At 43.5% G+C, this 16617-nt stretch overlaps 1 protein-coding gene across 2 annotated transcripts in view; it reads left to right on the forward strand.

The window, feature by feature from the left end:
* Positions 1-15454: 15454 nt before the first annotated feature.
* The window catches only part of IL1RL1 (interleukin 1 receptor like 1), a 77152-nt gene continuing 75989 nt past the window's right edge, over positions 15455-16617 (forward strand). For both annotated transcript variants that reach the window (XM_012471509.1, XM_012471510.1), the window contains exon 1: positions 15455-15515. The gene's annotated coding sequence lies outside the window, so the exon portion shown is untranslated. The remainder of the gene's footprint in view (positions 15516-16617) is intronic.

A 16617-nucleotide genomic window follows, 5' to 3' on the forward strand; every position in this document is an offset into this window, starting at 1 on the left:
GGGAAAGCGCTGCGGCCAGGAGCCATCTAGGAGCTTGGAACAGAGCCTTCATCTCCTCCAAGCCAGCTGGCTTCAGTTAAGCCCATGGCTAAAACCCCCACCAGGTGTATCCATTTGGGACTTTGTTTTGGCTTATTTAGAATAAATAATTTACAGTGGTTTTCCCTCAGTACTAGGAACTGTCATCGGGTGAAACCAGCCTGAAATAAGTACTGAGAGCATGCTTTGAGATCCTGCTGGTGCGTGGGAGCGGTGGCAGCGGCGGTGGTGTGGGGTGGAGGAAAGGTCGGTCCTGCTTTGCTGAGGACAGAGCAGCCTGGGGAAGAACGGCCTGTCCTCAGGGCTTGTCCTCACCTCGCTCCATCTGCCCCTCCACGAACCCTGTGGATGTTCCCGGGAGGTATCTGCTAGTCTGACCTCAGTGACAAAGAAGGGACCCTAGGACCCAGCCAGGTGAGCAGCCTTAAGTCCCAAACCAAGTGTGGGTGCCAGCGATTGCTCTACGCGTCCTGCAGGGGGCGCCCTGGTGCTTTCCCTTTGCTTCCTAAAGGGATTCTTTAAAAAACATGCAACCTTGATTTGTCAGGAAGCAATAAAAACTCATGCAGAGGGCTGACTGGAGCCCGGATTCTACATGCCCTCTTGCCCCAGAGACACAGAGGAACGATCCCATAAAGACACAACAGGGCCGGGCGCAGTGGCTCACGCCTGTAATCCCAGCACTTTGGGAGGCCGAGGCGGGTGGATCACGAGGTCAAGAGATCGAGACCATCCTGGTCAACATGGTGAAACCCCGTCTGTATGAAAAATACAAAAAAAATTAGCTGGGCACGGTGGCGCGTGCCTGTAATCCCAGCTACTCAGGAGGCTGAGGTAGGAGAATTGCCTGAACCCAGGAGGTGGAGGTTGCGGTGAGCCGAGATCGCGCCATTGCACTCCAGCCTGGGTAACAAGAGCGAAAGTCCATCTCAAAAAAAAAGAAAAAAAAAAAAAAAAAAAAAAGACACAACACTCAGCCCTAGGCTTTAGGATTGGATGGGTGAACATTTTGCTGTAGACTTTTCTAAAGATGTGCTGTCAAGGTAGGAAGAGCATCAAATGAAATCTCACTTTATAATCAGAGCAGCCCTATAGACTTGTGGCAGGTGGAAGACAGGTGTAGCCAGGTAGTTGAGTTCAAGGCAGTGTGCTACAAACATGATTTTTCCCCATCGCCACGCCCCTTTTTTCATTAGGTAGACGCTCCCTTCAGTTATTTCTGCTAGGTTTCATAGTTTTACAGTCACTTCTGGTGCTTTGAAGTCATTTGGGGTTTATCAGATGCAGCTCTGGTTCATGTTATAACTTTAATCATTTGATTCACAGATGTTCTTTTCCTCTACTCCACTCAGGGGAGATGGGAGCTGAGACTCTAGTGGCTGGAATAAAGGTAGTGATGGGCTGCTGTCACACACCTGTCCTCTTCCTCCCTATCTCCCACCTGAGTTGGAGCAGTGAGAGATGGAGACAAAACCACGTCTCCATCTTTGAGTACATATGGTGGCTCTCCCTGGGGTACCACAACTGCCATCCCTGATCATTGCCCAAGGGCATCAAGTGGATGGATGTTGACACCTTCATGTCCTACAAGGAACTCACATCTGAGTAGAGACCCTGGCAAAGGTGGGTTTTGGAGGGACCCAGCTGTGCTTTGAGGCTGCCATGCAGTGGGTAGCCTCACATGTACACCTGTGGGGTCTGTGCTACATTGCGCCTGGAGCTCCCAGCTCAGCTCAGCTCCCCGCCACAGTCTACTTTCAGGTCTGTGGGTGTGCTGGGGCTCTATCTCCCTACTTCTAAGGAATCAGAATCTCTGGTGGCATGTGCCTAAGTTTGAGGAGAGTATGTGTACATGCCCCACTCCATTGGGAAGGGCCTCGCCAAGTCACCTCTTCTCAAGTCTACTTTTCTCTAGTTCAGGGGCTCAGCGACATTTCAGATAATCTACCAGCTAAGCAGGTGCACAGCAGGAATCAAGATCCAGTCCCACTTTATTGATAGCACTTGAAGTTTTGGAATAACTCTCTTGGGGAATCTTCCCTCACCCTGGTAGAGTGAGGAAGAAATAAGCTCTTTTCCTGAACCAAACATAAAGGCCAAAAGGCGACCTATGAGCTCTCCTCATATGTGGAGTGATTGTTCATTGGGGTGGGGGTGCAGGTGGGGCCAGTTACTAGGGAACATCTCTCTCAGTGGGCTCATGGCTGGTCCTCAGTATGTTCTTGCTTCAGCCTCACCCTCTGCTGAAGATCTTGAACAAGAGGAAAGATACTGTGTGGCATCTGACACCATGTTTTCTAAAAGAACTTCTGAAAATCAAAGAAAAAAGACTATAGAAAAATGAGCAAATGATACAAACAGGAAATTCAAAGCAACAGTACACTAAATAATCAAGACACATAGGAGAGCCCAACCTCACTAATAATAAGGGATGTGCCATTACACATTAGTTACTGCTTTATATCTTGCAGATTAGCAAAGTTTAAAGAGTCTGGCAATGTCGGTGAGGTCATGGGGCAGTGGAGTTGCTTCTCTGTTGAAGATACTTCACACAATGGTCAAATTGGTAAAATCAACGTGGAGAGCATTTAGCAATAATGCTCATAGCTGCTCTAGGCACATAGCCTAAAGAAGCTCACATTCATGCAAAACAAGGGCAGGTGCGTAAGAATATTTATTGATGTGTTATTTGTAACTGTGGAAATTTGGAAGCAGACTAAATATGTCCGTGGATAGGAGTACAGAGAAGCTGTGTACATCCCCCAAATCTGCTATTATCTGCAGTTTAAAAAGAATGAACCTCAGCTACGTGTATGAACATGGGCAAACTTCAAAGCCATGTTGATTAAAAAGTTTCAGAATAATATGCACAATATTTATATTAGTTATATATAGCAAAATACAACATACAAAACAGAATCTAAAATTATCTCACAATGTTACTTGTGAGTTTATGGTAATCTTATTCACTTCCAGCTATAATGTAGGATGCTTTTTTACCTTATTCTGGGGTCAAGCTTTTGGGAACAGCTTGTCTCTGTAACACCAAAGACTGTTGATTCTATGTCCCGAATAAAAGCCTGCTATTGGCTTGAATGACAGTAACAGAGTTTTATTATTGATAAAAATAATAAAATTAATGCCTATCACTGGATCCTGTGTCTCAGTTAGACCTGGCTTTCTATACAGGCAATTAGCTACCCAGTAACATTTTAGGGATTCTGGGAAGCTATGTTGCTCCGGAATATCTCTGGTGGAGACCAGTCTACTACTGCATACATTTCTAGAATAAAAATTGTAAAATAGTTAATGTATGCAATCAGCAAGAGTATTTTATTAATGTCTCCAACAGCTTCATTCACACATTTGCAAGGGTATTTTTATTTGATTGCATTTCAATTTGATGGCTGAGATGGAAAGGGAACAAAATGGAGACTTTTTTATAGGAAAGGAGAGGAAATTGACATTCAGTGTGGGCTGCAGTGGGGAGAAGGCATAAGTGGGCCCCACTCTGGGGATGGTGTTACAATGTTCTTTGGAGAAAAGGACCAAGCAGGAAAACATTGAATGAATGCAGCTGTTTTGTCTAAACATACAAACAAGTCACAGCAAGCTACACTCGGCATTATCAAATGGTGCTGCTGACTGCTGTGAGGATTCATGTTTTCTTGAGCATTTAGCATGTGCCAGGCACTGGCTGTACAAACCTTTACATGAACCTTCTGATATATTTTGCACATGCATATATCGGGCTTCAGAGAGTTTCAATCACTTTCCCTAATACTCCATAGTATTTGAACCCAGGGCTGGCTGATTCCAAAATTCAATAAGCCGTAATGCCCCTAAGTGACAGTTTTCCTCCTATTCTATAGTTTATTCCTGGAGAATGTCTAAGTTTTTAATAGACTACACTTTGGGTATGAGCAGTACACTTTCTCGCCCTTCCTTTGATTCCACTGGGAAGCTTCTTGTCTGCATATGGCTCCTGTGAGTCCATGCCCAGGCTTGGTAAACCCTAACAGGATACGGCTTGCACAGTTTGCAGGCAGCTTTGTAACACAGGGGAGATGAACTTAAACCCTCTGAAATTCTTTTCAGCTGGATTAGGTGGGAAAATTTGTCTCTGTGTCCTACTCTGTCTCTGAAATGTGGTTGTAGGTTTGCTGGTAGCTATCTTTCTTTCCATAAAGATAGAATTTGTCAGTGTCAAGAATGAATCATGTCAAAAGTGAAGAGTCAGAGATAAGCAAAATCAGAGAAGGAAAGAGAGACCAAGAGAGATCTGTGACATTGAGTCCCTGCGTCTCATCATGCCTGAATTCCTTGGGACTCTGAAGTTCAGGAGTTAAATATTTCTCATTTCTGCTTAAATTGGGTATGTGCTTCTCACAATGGAAGGAATCCTAACAAATACAACGCTCAGTATGTTAGTCTTTTCCTTCAGACTTCCTTTCTGATTGATATCACCATAGCAATGTGAATTTTTCTATGAAATCATGTAAGTTTCTCCCTTTGAAAAAGAGATAAAAAAGCCATACTAGGTTTTGGGTTCTTATCACGAGTGTATTTTGGTGTAAATTATACATTGACTCAAAAGTAACTTTAAAAAATTTATTTCTCGGAGCAGTAAATCCAGGCCTTGGGCATTAAATCCAGGCCTCACTCCACCGCTGGGGTGCCACTGGTGGTGATCATCTTCTCCCAGGCTCCACATCTGAGCCTTGTACAGAGCCATGTCATTGCAGACCCGGCAGCGGTTCCGCCTGCCATCCGGGCATTCTGGGTTGACCCAGGGCTCTGAGTCCCATGCAGTTTCTTGGTTTTCAGTCTGTGTCTGGGTCCTTCTCCTTGGTCCCTGGGCGGTGTGGCGAATGAGATTCACACACCTGGCGTCTGCAGGCTCCTCCAGGTTACCATGCCAAGACATGGGCTTCCTGGTGATCTGTGGACCTCGTGGAGGGTTTCACGTGGTGCAGCGCATAGACGTTCTGGGCTGGTAGCTCTTTGAGGTACAGCTCCCGCAATATCTGACGGTTCTGACGGACCTCATCCTGGATCACCTTTTCCCTGGGGTGATCCCTCGTGCTCCCAATGCCTCCCTCGTGCCTCTTCCCAGGCCGGGACTTCTGCGGTCTCCAGGCAATGGCGTCCCACGCGGTCTCCAGGCAACAGCGCTCCCGCAGCCCCAGCCCCTCGCGCCCCAGCCCTTACCCTAACCTCCCGTGGACACCTCCAGGAAAGGGCTTCCCGTCAAGGGACAGACCCGAGGTCATGGGCATGTGGTTCGGCCTCACCTTGGTCAGTCGTTTCCCTCCTCGCGAGCAGAGGCGCTGCTTCCTCCTGCTCTCCCTTCTCGGGCCTGCAGTTTGCTGGGTGGTTGCAGACCAAGGCCCGCGGGGAAGCCGGTTCCAAACGCAGAGGCTGGCTTGGCTGGCAGCGCAGGCAGCGGAGGCCAAGGGTGGGTGCCCGTGGTCCTGCGTCCCAGTGTCCACAGCCAGGCCGCAGGGACCCTAGGGCGCGCTTTTGCGCCGCCCGGGCTCGGTCCCTGCAGGGGGGCCTCTCCGTTGGGTCCGTGGATGGTCAGGACCGCGGGGGTGGCGGGTGGGGGCGGGCTGCAGGCCGGCTCTAGTAGCAGGGGCTGGGCGGGGGCGTGGGGCGATAGGGAGGCATGTAGTGGAAGTTGGGGTCCCGGCGGACGTGCCGGCGGCAGATGCGGGCCTTCTGAAGACTCGCGCAGGAGCTGGGCAGGGCGACGCCCACCAAGGGGTGGTGGACGGGGACGAAGTCCTTGAGGAACGGGAAGCAGATGCAGCAGAAGGCCGAGTAGGTGGGATTGATCAGGAGCGGAGTCTGCGGGTCTAGAAGCGGATGGCGGATGGGAGGAAAAGAGCAGCTGCTGGAGAAGGCTCGGCGGGGGGCCGGACGGGGGCAGGGGGTGGAAGCCCAAGATGCGGGGCAGCCTTCGGGTCATTTTCAGCCAGGGCAGCGCTATCTCGTCAGAACGGTTAGAGAGCGCGGCGGGTTCTGCGCGGCTTATAGCTCCTCCGAACGTTCCAGGGCAGAACGCCCTTTGTGATGAGGCCCCCCTGAAGCCGGGAGCGCCCCGCCGGTTGGCACAGGTCCGCGTCTCCGGATTTAGGAACTCACAGGGGAAATGGAAGACAGAGGAAATGGGGCGACATAGCAGCCCCTGTTCCTGGGCACCCTGTAGTTTTGCCCTCCTTAGGCAGACTGATCAGAGGGCTGGATAGAGTTAGGGGCCGGCGGCCTGGGAGAGCGGCTCTGAGCAGGAACTGGGAGAAGGGGACGAAGTCAGTGTCCCAGGCGCCTTCCCTTACTACAGCGTTCAAAGCCCTTCAGTCCTTCACATCACCGCGGGAACACGTGCGATTAGACATGCTACGTCCATTTTACCCATGGGACACGGAGGACCAGAGAGGGAACCTCCATAGGCTGATGGTGGGTGACGAAGAAGGTGGCGCTAGCACTTGCGGCAGGAGGGGGCAGGTAGGAGGGAGCGCAAAACCGCCCCAAGCGCGCACCAGCGGCCTTGTCTCTCCTGCGTGTCTGGACGGCATCCTGCAGGGGGCGCGTCAGAGCAGACCTGGGCGTTTGCTAGCTTACCCTTGACCCCTGTGTTCCTTGGTTTGATGACTTACTCCTTAAACATTTTTAAAAACTCTTTATTTATTTTATTTCATTTTAGATTCGTGGGTACATGTGCATGTTTGTTACATGGATATACTGCATATCCATGGTGATGATTTGACTTCTACTCCACCAAAACAGTGGACATTGTACCGTGTAGGTAATTTTTCATCTCTCATTGCCATCCCACCCTCCTCTATATTGGAGCCCCCAATGTCTATTACTTCCATCTTTATGTCCATTGGCACTCATTGTTTAGCTGTCACTTTTAAGTAAGAACATGCAGTATTCTACTTTCTGAGTTATTTTACTTAGGATAATGGCCTCCAGCTCTGTCCATGTTGCTTCAAAAGACATGATTTTATTCTTTTTTACTGATCTGTAGTATTCTGCATAAGATATTTACCATATTTTCTTTATCCAGTCAACTGTGGATGGACATTTGGGTTGGTTCCGTGATTTTGCTATTGTGAATAGTGCTGCGATAAACATCTGAGTACAAGTGTCTTTTTAATATAATGATTTCATTTCCTTTGGGTAGATTCCTAATAGTGGGATTGCTGGGTCAAATGATAGTTCTATTTTAGTTATTTGAGAAATCTCTACACTGTTTTGTATACAGACTGAAAGAATTTACATTCCCACCAACAGTGTATGTGTTCCCTTTTCTCTGCATCCTTGCTAACACCTTTTTTTTTTTTTGACTTTTTAGTAACAGCCATTCTGACTGGTGTAAGATGATATAATTGCGGTTTTAATTGGCATTTCTCTGATAATGAGTGATGTTGAGCATTTTTCATGTGTTTGTTGGCCGAGAAACAACTTTTTATTTATCTACTTGGCATAACCTAGCCAGACAAATGCTTTCTATAGTTATGAAAGCAGAATTAAATTTGAACCAATGAATGGCATAATCCTTGACTCCTCCATCATTTCTGCCCACTCCTGGACACACAGGCTTTAGGAATAAATGAATAAGTAGGGGCTGGTCCCTAATGAGGCAGTGTGGAGCAGATGGGCTATTGGTAGGTCTCTTCAGGGGATTGGCTGGTGCTAGAGAGGAAGGGCACACCCAGGAAGGAAATGGGGCTGTCACTGGTACACTGGGTTGTTCCGATGGTGCTTCAAGACACAAGAACAAGCCAAGCAACCACACAAATGGGGGCTGAGCACAGCCATGCTTTGGGTTAAGGAGGCATATTGTCATTAAAGACCGCTCCACCTTCCTCTGTCCTAAAGAAGATTGCCCAGATTGTAAGCACAGTCCATCCTGGTACCACTTGTGGTGTTTGGAATGCTTAGAGAATTTCCTTTTCATACCTGACATGCCCAAGTAAAGAGATATCTCTTTCTTTTTCTCTTTTTTAAATGCCTGATTTAAAGACTGCTTGAATCAACATAGATGAATTACATAAGTCATTACACAACAATGCCTTTTCCATAATGACTCCATTTCTGACTATGGTATGACTTGGTGTGTTGTGTTTTGCTCTGGTTGTTCTAAGGAGTGGAGCTTAGGGAAATGACATTCTGGGACAGCTCTAAGATTTTGCCTTTTCTTTTAGCTGGAACCATGTGCTAGAAATATCAGAATATGATGTTTTCCTTTATTGCTTGGTTTGACATTGTTGCCTAAGATAAGACATACAGTACAGACTGCAGAAACACACAAAAATTCTGCTGATAACACACACTTGTTTCTATGGCCAGGAAGCCCTGATTTGCTCAGCTCCTCATCACTATGACCAGGTGTGAATTCACAGGTAAAAGGGCAAGTTTGTTTACTCCTAGTTGCTCTTGAACAGAGTTGACTTTTTCACTTCCTTGGCTTGTAACTGCTGAGTTCACTAATAAACTCTTCCTTTTAAAAGGGTGAAAAATAAAACTAACAAGAAAATATCATAAGGGATAAAGAAGAATCATAAGATACCTATTGTGGGAGTTCAAAAAGAAACTGTTGAAGGTCCAAAAGTTCAGTAAATGATTTAGATCATTGATACTGTAACAGATATAAGCGAAACAGACAGAGGCCACAAAGGGCAACATTCTAGAATATTTTCAACAATAAAAAAAATTTAGTGCAAGCCATTCGAGGGCACCCATTCTGCTCTGGATATCTCAATAAAGGCTCTACTTATAAAAGCTTTTTAAAATCTCTGGGCTTTAAATTTCTTTATGCCAATTTTCAAACAGATTATTGAAATCTGACTGAAAAATAAGATCATAAACGTCCCTAGTAATATAACCAATTTGTGTTTAAAAAGTGTTTTGAGTTGAGATCAATAAACTGGTTTGAAGTCTAAGGTTTCAAACACGAGTAAGACATGAATCTTGAAAATAACCCAAATAAGAAATAAGTAGAAGAGATTTCAGCATAAGACAATAAAAGATACCCCCCTTCTACAGTGAAATATCACCTTTGGCCGAAGTTTCTTTCCTTGAATCAATTTTCTTATGTTTAATTTTCATATTGTGTAGGAAGGGCAAGGGAGATGGGGGCACGGAAGGTCAGAGATAACTTTCTGGAGAATGTGATGCCCACATAAGGGAGCGTTGGCTGGAAACGGTGGATGTGATGGAGGTGGATGTGGCTGAAGACACTGTGGTGGTCTAAACATTTCCCATGATTTTGTGCTTCTTTCTTCTTGTGATGGCCTCTCACATGAAGAAAGAAGCATAAAATCATGGGAAATGTTCAGAGCCCCACAAGCTTCAGATTTCTCAAAGCGTGAAGTCTAGAATGAAGGGGGGATGAGGAGGTGGAGATTGGGGTGAAGAACTCAAGAACGAGAAGAGGGAGGAGGGTTTGGGAAACTTGAACAAGCACAGATGGAGAAAGACTTACAGGTATTTCATTTTTAAAGATTTTTCTGCTTATAAATACTTGAATAAAAGCTTGAAAATGCAAAAAGCGCAAAGAAGTCATCCCTAATCCCGGAATATAGGCATAAACACAGAATATTTTTACTTTATATTTTAACATCTAGCAATACGAGTCACCTTTACCATTATACTTTTGTTAACACTTTCTTGACTCTTCTTTTTTATTCATTAGTGTCTTCAGTTTCAACAAATTTCTATTGGTATTTTTGTTTTAATTGTTTGAATTCATGCTAATTCACAATTTTATGCCTCTGGAGAAGCATGTACTATCTCTTAATGTAATATTTCTCTAATATCTCTTAATATAACAGTACTTTTTCACATAGATCCTGGCTTAAGTTTCTTAAAGAGTTTTTTCTCAGAAATGGTTTTGTTGTTGTTACTGGGAATTTTTTGCCATTTTTTTTTTCTGTCATAGTTAATTCCTGGCTGATGAAATCCTGATTTTTCTATTTTTAGTTTAGCCTGTCAACTTCTATTTATTTTATGTTTTTTGTAGATTTATTTTGTCTAGACAATCATAACTGGAAATCATAATAAACTTTGTCTTTTTTCTTTCCATTATTTGTGGTGTTTGTTTCTTTTTCTTGTCTAATTATTAGACTAAAATTTTGCTTAATAGGAATGAGAGGAGCATGTCTCTATGGTTTTACTCTTAGCTATGATGTTCACTGTTATTATTTTCTTTAAAATTTTTAATTATTTTAAATGTAAATTGTTTTAAATTAAGTGATCTTCTAGGCTTAGTTGACTAAAAGCTTTAATCAGGGTTTTGAAAATTTGTATTCAATTTTGTCATAGAATCTTTGGCATATATTAAGATGATTATATGCTTTTTCTTCTTTGACTTTTTGGTATGATGAAGCATATTAATACATTTCGGGATATTCAGCCATCTTTGAATTCCTGAATATACAATATACTTATATTTGTTAATGTCCTTCATTTATCTAATTTTCTTTGGAATTTTCATTTATATTTGCAAATGAAATTATGAATGAATCTTTACATTTACTAACTCTGTCTAGTAGAAATTATGCTAGCTTGCCAGGCTTGGTGACTCATGCCTGTAATCCCAGCACGTTGGGAGGCTGAGGTGGGCAGATCACCTGAGGTTAGGAATTCGAGACCAGCCTGGCCAACATAGTGAAACCCCTTCTTTACTAAAAAAGTACAAAAAACAAAAACAAACAAAAAACTAGCCAGGCAACGAGCACTAGGTTAGGACCTGTTCTAGTGCATGCCTCTGTCTGCCCTGGTCTTGCTGGCTGCTAGCAGTGTCCATATGTGGAGTCACTCTTTCCCCAGGGTAGTCAACACTCTTTTACCCTTTCCTCTCCAAACCTACCCTTCTAAGGAAGACACTGTCAGTGTTTCGGAGGTGGTGTGACTTTCTAAATGAAGATGGCCTCTCAAGAAAACCCATGTGATTTTTTTTATCCTAACTTATCTTACATCATAATGGAAACTTCTCTCATTTTAAAGAACTGCTGCTTGCACACAAACTCAAGTTCAATCTCTGGGTAGATGTCTCTCTGGTAGAGTCACCCGTTACAGAAGAATATAGAAATATGTTCTCAATTTATTTTCTTTTATGTTGGAGCCACAACAAAATAATCACATTTATGCCTTTAATCTCCTAACTGCACTCTGATTAGTTGATTTGCTAGTTGTATATTCTTCTCTAATATTGTCTGTGCCTGTTTAACCATCTCTGAACACTCTTTTCCTAAAATTTACATTCCTACCCAAAGCTAATATCCCATTGCCTATTAAAAAGTATCCAAAAATTATTTGGAAGAATGTTATTTGCCTTTAAAAAGTCAACTCATTGCCTGGCAATCTAAGACCCTTCTACCTTATCTTGCTCATAATTCTACTATGTATCATTAGTTCTTTTGAGTTAATCATGGCCCAGGGGACATGATGACATTTGGCAACTGGAGAACAGTTTCATGGAGATCAGAGGTCCTGTTACACATCCCACAACGTGCAGAACAGCAGCTGCCCACAATAAAGAAGTGCCAGGCCCCAATGCCAATAATTCTGAGGCTGAGAAAATCTGCTCTAGACAATGAGGGAAGGGGATGCCCTCAGAACCACCTGGGAAGTTCCCACCAAATGATTCTGATGTACCCCATTTCTGGTTTAGCATAAAAGTCCTGAAACAGGGTAAGATCTCCTGAATGAAGTTATTCCCGTTTCCCCAAACACCACTAACTGTTCTTCCCTTTGACTTAATTATAGTATTGTAGAATGGTTTCCAGGAATGACAGTTTTCTTTGATTGTCTCCTCCATGCATGCTTTTTCCATCGGGGGGTCTCCTCTGGTAAGATTAAATGATGTGAGAAGCATGCAGAGCACCTGCCTCATCACCCAGAGTGTGAGATCCTCTGTGAAAGGGAACCTACTCTCCTTCCTTTTTCTGTAGTCAAAGCACTTTGGAGTCTGAGGCCATGCCTCACACAGCTCACAGTAATGCAGAGAGGCACTCGTCTACAGAGTCACCCATTGAGTGATTAATACTAAAGCATTATCTCTTTTCATTTCACCACCAGGAGTAGTAAGGTGGATTCAGTAACAGCCAACTAAAACTCTCAAAACCACAAGTATCTCCTGAGAGCAGCAAATAACAGAAAAAAAAAAGAAAAAGAAAAAAAAGTTTCCTTTCTGAGAACATTTCCTTTCTCAGAAAAGAAGGTGCTAAAATCACTTTTTCTTGTAAAGTGGTGACTAGAAGTAACCATTGATCACAACTACTAATTCAGCGGCTCCAAAAGACATGTCACCTCAGACATGGTTTCTAGGCTATTTTACCCTTCCTCTCACCAAACACACATGCAGGTATTCCTCTCCATGTGTCAAGTCTGGAGAAATGACCTATCATACGAGTGTACATCTTTTCTTCAACCTGAAATACATGTAACCTGAAATCAACACAAAATCCACTCATGTCTTTTGATTACATTAGTGGTTCTCAAACCTGGCTGCACAGAATAATTAACTGAGAAGCTGAGGAAAATACATAACACCCAGTTGATTCTGGGTGAGACCCATGGGCAGATCCACTCCTAGATTATTTCCAACCTTAAAGTTCTGTGCTCTGACAATACCCATTTTGGTGAGGCTAGTGAAATTGGTGAGCCATTGATTTCAAATGGAATGGTTAGCTTGGCATGGTGATTCTGAGGGCCCATTTCTTTATAGGTATCAGAAACCTTTAAAAAATACCTAACTTTGGGCCAAGCATGGTGGCTTACACCTATAAATCCAGCACTTTGGGAGGCTAAAGAAGTAGGGTTGCTTGAGCCCAGGAGTTTGAGACCAGCCTGGACAATATAGTGGTATCCTGTCTCTATGAAAACTTTAAAAATTAACCAGGTATGGTGGAGCCCAGGGGATCAAGGCTATAGGGAGCCATGATTGCACCACTGTGCTCCAACCTGGGTGATGGACAGAGTGACACCCTGTCTCAAAAAAAAAAAAAAAAAAAAGAAATAAAGAAAGAAAAAAGAAAACAACACCTAATTTTTGACTCTGAAGTTCTAATTCCAGGTATTTATTCTTAAGAGATTATTAGTGGTGTACCATTAGTAATATCTACTTATATAACAGATATCTAGTTATAATGATGTTGACTCCAGTGTTACATAAAACAGAGAATAAATGAAATTCAGGGAATAAATGAAATTCAGGGAATATTTAAATAAATCATGATACGAGCATACAATAAAATGTGATGCAGACATTAAAATAATGTTAAAGCATTTATGCCATGGGAAGCTATTTACAGTATAACATGTGAAACAGTTGGTAATTTATTTTAAAAATTAAATAATATGGCTGGGCATGGGGCTCACACCTGTAATCACTGCACTTTCGGAAGTCAAGGCAGGCGCATCACTTGAGGTCAGGAGTTTGAGACCAGCTTGGCTAACATGATAAAACCCCATCTCTACTACAAATACAAAAAATTAGCTGGGTGTGTTGGCAGGTGCCTGTAATTCCAGCTACTCGGGAGGCCGAGTGGAAGAATCGCTTGAACCTGGGAGGCAAAGGTTGCAGTGAGCCAAGATCACACCACAGCACTCCAACAGCAAAACTCTGTCTCAAAAAAGAATAAATAAATTATATATATATATATATGCACATACACATACACACTTGTAAGGCACTTGTAAGGTTATAGAGCAAAATGACAATGGTTTGAATGGTGGGATTACAAGTAATTTTGATTGCTCTCTTTTTTTTTGTTTTTTGTTTTCTATGACTACTATTATTGCTTTAACTAAAGTTATTTTAAAATCATTATCTACTCTAGCTCCTTCTAGATATGCATGTTTCACCCTTAAACTCTTCTCTATACCTTTGTGTCCCAAACTGCACCCTGCTAGTGCTTAGCTACAATCCCAGGTTTATAAGAAGTACTGAGCTCAAACCAGCAAACATGGGTGGGCGCCACTCAGGGTCCTGACCTAAGGTCACCCAATGCAAATGGAGGAGACAGTTTCCTTATAAAGAGTGCAATCCAAGCCAAAGTGACATAAGTGCTCTATAAATGTGTAACCAGGATGCAGGACTCAAAGGGAAGTCCCAAGCCAGGAGGAATGCACAGAACCCTCCCAAAACAAGTGACCTTGGAGAATGAGAAGGTCTCCCCTGGCTGAGAATGAGAGGACAAAGTGCTGTAGAGACAATAGGAACATAAGCACTGAGTTCTTAATGTATGTGGCATATTTGGGAAAAATAGAAGATTTGGGTCTGAATGTCAAGTATGAGGATAAAACGCATGTGTTGAAAAAGAAATCTGGGGAAGTTCCAACCCTTACTGTACCTTTGTGTGAAGCAGAGAAAAGTACCTCCTTTTCTGAGCAGACTCAAGCTCCACCCTGGTCATAGAACTGACTTAATAATAGGAGGATGGGTTGGGTTTTAGTTGCCACTTGCTCCAACAGTTGGACACATTCTTGCAGCGTACAACCTGAACAATGGTTCCTACCAGAATGCTGTGAGGTAAGGATACAGAGATCCAAGCAGGTAAATAATTTGCCCATATTTGGAGCAAGGACATGCATCCAGAGTGAAGACTCTTAAGCAATGAATGTGGACATGATTCTACGGGCTGTGGGAACCATTGCTAGTTATTGAGGAGGAAATTAAATTGAGTGCACTAAGACGAGGGCAAACATGGAGAATAATTAGGAAGCTATTGTAATGCTCCTGGTGAGAGATGATGAGGCCTGAATTGGGACAGTGGTAGTGAGTAATGAAAGAAATGAACTAGCGTGATGGATATTTTGTAGGTACTATGAGTGAATTTGCAGGTGAGGTGAAGTGAGGAGTGAGAAGGAGGACTGGCTTGATATGGGTCTTGAAGCCATCAGCATTTGCTGATAGTTGAAGTTATGGGAATCCATGAGAGTCCCTAGGAAAAGAAGGAAAGAGAGATCTTTAGCAAATGCCTACGTTTAAGAAGAATCAGTGAATGAATCCAAAAATAGCAATCAGAGTGATGGGAGGGACAGAAAGAAGAAACTAGGGTGTCATGGAGGCCAAAAGTAGTGTCAAAGAGGAAGTGGTCAAAGTGTCAAATGGTACCAGCGTAGAAAAGATGAGAGCTGAGAAGATTCCATTAGCAAGTCAGTCAGAGGGCAATCCATTACCTTCAATGAGCAGTTCAGGAGTATTGCAGAGAAATCAAACCCTAAGGCTCCAAGGGGTAGGTGTGTGGCGGGGGTGTCGAAGGCCAGCGTAGAGCTCTTTTGTAAGAATTTGGGCAGAGAAAGGAAGGAGAGAGGGCAGCAGTTTCATAGGAAAGTGAAGATCAGGGCAGGCTTCAGTTATAAGGGCATGTATGTCTAGAACATGCTCAGTGAGCGATGTCACTATCTGAAGCTGATAGATACAGACATCAGAACTGAGACATAGAAGAACCCTTTGAAAGGTGAGACTGTATTGGGAGCTGGGAGGATTGAGAGATCAAACGTAGAACACAAGTGGAGGGGCTGAGCCTGGAAAAGAAGCATGCTTTTCCTAGGGAGGAGGAGTGGGGAAGAGGGAGGAGATGGGTGAACGTTCTGGGAAATGTTCAATTGTGCAAGAGAGCTGGTGATGGTGTACCAGCAAGAGTCCATTTTCTCAATGGTTAGGAAATAAAAGCAGTGTCTTATAGCAATGGACATGATGATACATTTTCACATCTGAGCCAAATAGAACATCTGAAAAGACGCTGTTGGAATGGAAAGGAAAGAAGCTTTGGGTGAGTAGAAGGGTCAATCAGTAGTATGGCAGGCACTCTGACTGCAGTTGGATAAATTGAGCTTGTTAGATTTATGAGGAGAAAAGTCATCTTTACCTTGTTCACCATTCCATTCCCATGATATACACAGTGCCTGGCCAGAGCAGATGTTCAAAAATATTTGTTTAATGGATGCCTTCTGTAATTTTGCTAATCAGTAAAATGAGGTAAATTTCACCAGCACCTATTTAGTAGCCAATGGAGAAAACAAAATTAGGGAAAGAGCAGACTTATGAAGTGGGAGCCCCACCCAGGGGCCACTGCAAATGCATGGTCATATTGCTGTTGATGCTGGTTAACTTCCCCCTTTGTCACTCTCAAGTGATAAAAAGAGGGAGATATGTCACTCTGGGTTCAAAGACATTTTCCACTTCAGCCCTTTTGTCAGTTCCTGTTCTCAAACCTGTCCACCAAGCTCATTGCAATCCATCATACGCACAGCCAATTTCTGTTACTTGGGGGTGCATGACTAGCACAGATTACCTTAGGCTGGGATTAAGCATGGGCAGGGGACCTCCCATCAGCTTGCCCTTGACTATCCTCTTTGCAAATAAGATTTTTCCCTTTTAGTTTTTAGTTCACCTTTAATTTCTCTCCTGTAATTCCTTACCTATCTATTCTCTTTGGCATAATCTAGGCTCCTCCACTCAACCCCTATTTCTCTTCTGGTCTTTGAAGCATGAAGACTTTTCCCTCGCCTGGGATCTACATTTTACTTTGGCTTCTGGTTGAAACATTTGTCCCAGGA

The sequence above is a fragment of the Aotus nancymaae genome, unplaced genomic scaffold (assembly GCF_030222135.1).
Source record: "Aotus nancymaae isolate 86718 unplaced genomic scaffold, 86718_ANA_hifiasm-v0.15.2.pri h1tg000131l, whole genome shotgun sequence".
NCBI classification, from domain to species: domain Eukaryota; kingdom Metazoa; phylum Chordata; class Mammalia; order Primates; family Aotidae; genus Aotus; species Aotus nancymaae.